The sequence below is a fragment of the Cupressus sempervirens genome, chromosome 4 (genome assembly GCF_028749045.1).
Source record: "Cupressus sempervirens isolate cs-2001-9-10 chromosome 4, ASM2874904v1, whole genome shotgun sequence".
In the NCBI taxonomy this organism is placed as follows: Eukaryota; Viridiplantae; Streptophyta; class Pinopsida; order Cupressales; family Cupressaceae; genus Cupressus; species Cupressus sempervirens.
The window spans coordinates 315,371,641-315,377,989 of record NC_143121.1 but is presented as its reverse complement, the minus strand read 5'-3'; positions in this window follow the sequence as shown (position 1 = coordinate 315,377,989).

The following is a 6,349-nucleotide window of genomic DNA, read 5'->3' as shown; positions in this document are numbered from 1 at the left end:
CCCATAAGAATTATTACATATGTCCCTAGGTGTCCTCGGACCCCTAGGTACATATGTCATCATTTTATGGGTCGAAGGGCGTCATAAGTAAACCTATGACACCCTTTGATCTATATGATGCATTCTTATATGTTTCTAGGGGTCTTAGGACCCCTAGGGACATATGTCATCATGTAATGTGTCGAAGTGGGTCAATTGTCAACCCATGACCCCCTTTGACCCATAAGAACGATTCTAATATGTCCCTATGGTTTTGAGGACCCATAGGGACATATGTCATCATGTAATATGTCAAATTGAGTCATAGGTCAACCTATGACCACCTTTGACTCATAAGAATGATTCTAATATGTCCCTAGGGGTCTTAGGACCCCTAGGGACATATGTCATTTTGTAATGGGTTGAAGGGGATCATAAGTCAACCTATGACCCCCTTCGACTCATATGAATGATTCTAATATGTCCCTAGGGCTGCTAGGAACTCTAGGGACATATGTTGTCATGTAATGGGTCAAAGGGGGTCATAGGTCAACCTATGATGCCCTTTGACCCATATGAACGATTCTAATATGTCCCTATGGGTCCTAGGACCCCTAGGGACATATGTCATCATTTAATGACCCATAAGAACGATTCTAATATGTCTCTATGGGTCCTAGGACCCCTTTGGACATATGTTGTCATGTAATGCGTCGAAGGGGGTCATAGGTCAACCTATCACCCCCTTTGACCCATAAGAAGCATTCTAAAATGTCCCTAAGGGGTTGTATGACTCTTAGGGACATATGTCATCATGTAATGGGTCAAAGTGGGTCATAGGTCAACCTATGACCCCCTTAGGCCTATAAGAACTATTCTAATATGTCCCTAGGGTTTCAAGGACCCTTAGGGACATATGTCATCATTTAATGGGTCAAAGTGCTTCATATGTCAACCTGTGACCACCTTTGACCCATAAGAATCATTTTAATATTTCATCATGTAATGTGTCGAAGGGGTTCATAGGTCAACCTATGACACCCTTTGTCCCATAAGAATGATTCTCATATGTCCCTAGGGGTCATAGGACCCCTAGGGACAAATGTTGTCATTTAATGGGTCGAAGGGGATCATAGGTCAACCTATGACCCCCTTTGACCCATATGAATGATTCTAATATGTCTCTACGGGTCCTAGGACCCATAAGGACATATGTCATCATGTAATGTGTCGAAGAAGGTTGTAGATCAACCTATGACACCCTTTGACCCATAAGAACGATTCTCATATGTCACTAGGGGTCCTAGGGGCATATGTCGCCATGTAATGGATCAAAAGGTGTCATAGGTCAACTTATGACCCCCTTTGACCCATATGAACAATTTTAATATGTCCCTAGGGGTCCTAGGACCCCTGGAGACATATGTCATCATTTAATGGGTCGAAGGGGGTCATAGGTCAACCTATGACCTCCTTTGACCCAAATGAACAATTCTAATATGTCCCTAGGGTTCTTAGGAGCCCTAGTGACATATGTCGTTATTTAATAGGTTGAATGGGGTCATAAGTCAACCTATGACCCCCTTTTACCCATATGAACAGTTCTAATATGTCCCTAGGTGTCCTATGACCCGTAGGGACATATGTCATCATGTAATGGGTCGAAGGGGTTCATAGGTTGACCTATGACCCCATTTGACCCATAGGAATGATTCTAATATGTCCCTAGGGGTCCTAGGACCCCTAGGGACATATGTCGTCATGTAATGGGTTGAAGGGTGTCATAGGTCACCCTATTACCCACTTTAACCCATAAAAATGATTCTAATATGTCCCTAGGGGTCCCAGGACCCCTAGGGACATATGTCGTCATGTAAAGGGTCAAAGGGGGTCATAGGTCAACCTATGACTCCCTTTGACCCATAAGAACAATTCTAATATGTCCTTAGGGTTCTTAGGACCCCTTTGGACATATGTTGTTATGTAATTTTTCGAAGGGACCTATGACCCCCTTTGACCAATAAGAAGCATTTTAATATGTTTCGAGGTGTCTTAGGACCCCTGGAGACATATGCGATCATGTAATGGATCAAAGGGAGTCATAGGTCAACCTATGACCCCCTTTAACCCATATGAACAATTCTAATATTTGCCTAAGTGTCCTACGACCCGTAAGGACATATGGCATCATGTAATGGGTCAAAGGGGGTCATAGGTTGACCTATGACCTCGTTTGACCCATAAGAATAATTCTAATATATGTCGTCATGTAATGAGTTGAAGGGTATCATAGGTTACCCTATGACCACCTTTGACCCATAAGAATGATTCTAATATTTTTCTAGGGGTCCTAGGACCCCTAGGGACATATGTCATCATGTAATGCATTGAAGAGGGTCATAGGTCAACTTATGATCCTCTTTGACCCATAAGAACGATTCTCATATGTCCCTAGTGGTCGTAGGGACATAAGTTGTCATGTAATGGGTCAAAGGGGGTCATAGGTCAATCTATGACCCCCTTTGACCCATATGAACAATTCTAATATGTCCCTAGCGGTCCTAGGACCATGAGGGACATATGTCATCATTTAATGGGTCGAAGGGGATGATAGGTCAACCTATGACCCCCTTCGACTCATATGAATGATTCTAATGTCCCTATGGGACCTAGGACCCCTAGGGACATATGCCATCATGTAATGTGTCGAAAGGGGTCATAGGTCAACCTATGACCTCGTTTGACCCATAAAAATAATTCTCATATGTCCGTAGGGGTCCTCAGGACATATGTCATCATGTAATAGGTCAAAAGGGGTCATAAGTACACCTATGACCCCCTTTGACCCATATGAACAATTTTAATATGTCCTTAGGCGTCCTAGGACCCCTAGGGACATATGTCATCATTTAACTGGTCGATGGGGGTCATAGGTAAACCTATGACCCCCTTTGATCCATATGAACAATTTTAATATGTCCCTAGGGGTCATAGGACCCCTAAGGACATATGTTATCATTTAATAGGTCGAAGGGGTTCATAGGTCAACCGATGATCTCCTTTGATCCATATGAACAATTCAAATATGTCCCTACAGGTCCCAGGACCCCTAGAGACATATGTCATCGTTTAATGGGTTGAAGGGGGTCCTAGGTCACCCTATGACCCCCTTTGACCCATATGAACTATTCTAATACGTCCCTAGGGGTTCTAGGACCCCTAGGGACAAATGTCTTCATGTAATGGGTCGAAGGGTGTCATAGGTCAACCTATGACCCCCTTTGATTGATATGAACGATTCTAATATGTTCTTAGGGGTCCCATGACCCCTAGAGACATATGTCATCATGTAATGTGTCAAAGAGGGTCATAGGTCAACCTATGACCCCCTTTGACCCATAAGAATGATTCTAATATGTCCTTAGGGGTCTTAGGACCTCTAGGGACATATGCCATTATGTAATGGGTCGAAGGGGATCATAAGTCAACCTATGAGCCCCTTCGACCCATATGAATGATTCTAACATGTCCCTAGAGATGCTAGGACCCCTAGGGACATATGTCATCATGTAATAGGTCAAAGGAGGTGATAAGTCAACCTATGACGCCCTTTGACCCATATGGACGATTCTAATATGTCCCTAGGGGTCCTAGGACCCCTAGGGACAGATGTCATCATTTAATGGGTCGAAGGGGGTCATAGGTCAACCTATGACCCCCTTTGACCCATAAGAACAATTTTAATATTCATGTCCCTATGGGTCCTAGACCCCTAGGGACATATGTCATCATTTAATGGGTTAATGGGGTCATAGGTCAACCTATGACCCCCTTTGACCCATAAGAAAGATTCTAATATTTCCTTAGGAGTCCTAGGACCCCTAGAGCCATATGTCGTCATGTAATGCATTGAAAGGGGTCGTAGGTCAACCTATGACCTTCTTCAACCCATAAGAACGATTCTAATATGTCACTAGGGGTCGTAGGACCCCTAGGGATATATGTTGTTATGCAATGGGCCGAAAGGGGTCATAGGTTAACCTATGACCGCCTTTGACTCATATATATTAATAACATACATATTAATATATATATATATATATATGGTTATTATATTTAATAAAAATATTATGTTATTATATATATATTAATAACATACTTATATATATATATATATATTACATTATTATATTTAGTAAAAATAATAATAATATAAATTATATTTATAGATTATAATGAGAATAACATAATATATTATTATATATTAATATATTATATGTTATATCTTTATATTACGTTATTATATATATAATTATAATATTATAATACATATTTACATAGTAATATAACAAAAATAATTTATAAATCATAAACTATAAAATATTATGTTATAATATATATTACGTTATTATATATATTAATAACATATATATATATATATATCTAAGGTTATTATATTTAATAAAAATATTACGTTATATAATATATATTACTTTATTATATTTAATAAAAATATTACATTATTATATATATATATATTAATAACATACTTATATATATAATATATATATATTACGTTATTATATTTAGTAAAAATAATAATAATATAAATTATATTTATAGATTATAATGAGAATAACATAATATATTATATGTTATATCTTTAGATTACGTTATTATATATATAATATATTATAATACATATTTACATAGTAATATAACAAAAATAATTTATAAATCATAAGCTATAAGTCTTAAATCCAATTTTCCCTCCAAAATGGGTTGGGATTTCAAATTTCCTACCAAAATTCACCTAGCCATATCAGATATCCGATTTCAAATTGGATATTCGATTTGAAATCCGATATCCGATTTCAAATTCGATATTCGATTAGGTTTGGTATTTACCAAGCTTACCTGGTCAACCCAAAAGACGTGTTTGAAGAGGGTTTTAGTGATACTCAGACTTCGGGTAGTCGTCTGACAATTTTATTTTAATTGAAATTGAATGAAACGAAAAGGGTTTTTTAATATCGCTCTCAAGATTCCATCAATATAATTTTTGTCAAATTCTGAGATCAATAAGTATTTATTAGTTAATTATCAATGAAGATTATTGTAAAGTGCTGATTGACATACTGATTGAAAAACAGCTATCATTTTCAAACGGTATAACATTTTTTAAATCTAAAAGTTGCGTCACATTCTATGCTTCGCCTAGTATAAGAAAAAAAAATTAAATTAAATTTGGTAAAATTTTATATTAGTTAAGGTGGTCAGACATAGGACTTTTTTTTTCTAAAAAATTTTTGGTAGAAAATTCATATTTAATTATTTATTTGGAATAAAAATACCAAAAAATATGCATCACATCTGGGCATGAGTCTACTTTTCATATCTATAATTATATTAAAAAAATATTATCATTTGATTTTGATTAAGGTGGTCAGACATACACCTACTTTTTATTTTTGCCCTGAAATTTTTGTAGTACTGCATTAAAATTCAAACTTTTGACCAATCAATTGTTTTTTTCTCCTAATAAGGCCTAGTAGTTTAGAAACTACATTCAATATCCTACATATTATTTTCTTACAACTTTTTGATATAAAGTCCATAACCACTTTAAAATTATGTGTCAAGTTGACATAACCCTGATTTTTTGATTTTTCACTGCCACTTAAGGCCATAGTTTGGTACACCATGATCCTGCACATACCCAATTGTTAAGCAGGGGTTGTCGACACTTGCCTCAAATAAGAGACTAAGAGGCACCTCACTACTCATTATGGAACTCTCTAACAAAGGTATGATTAACCATTTAATCTATGGTTATTGAAAAGAGATAATGATAAGAATCCATAACCACATGAAGAGATCAAAAAGTTAAAAGAAAGGAAATGAAGAGTTTTCCAAGAATGAGTTTAATACACTGAAGAGGAAGACTTATTAGGCGAGAAAAAGATAAATATGTCAAAGAGAGAGAAAGATGATGCATTTTGTTTTCTACATGTTGTGTGGCTACCTACAAAGGGGCACATTTTCTGTTTGTAATAGGGAGATAGGAGAAGGTTATTTATTTTTCTGCAAATGTTGATTTTAATCACAGGGATAGGGAAATCATATGGTTTCTTTTGTTTTGTGTATAAAGTGAAGAGAAATTTATATCTATTAGATCATCTAGTCTGAATATATCTTTTTTGGATTGATATTAATTATGTGGTCATATAGTTCATGTTTTGGATGTAGTCCCATGTTTCTTATAGTTTGTAGAATAAATAACACAATCCTTCATTTTCTCTGTAATTTAAGGAAGGACTGAATGAATGGTCATGTGGATGTTTGTTGATCTATGTATTTTTATTCTAAC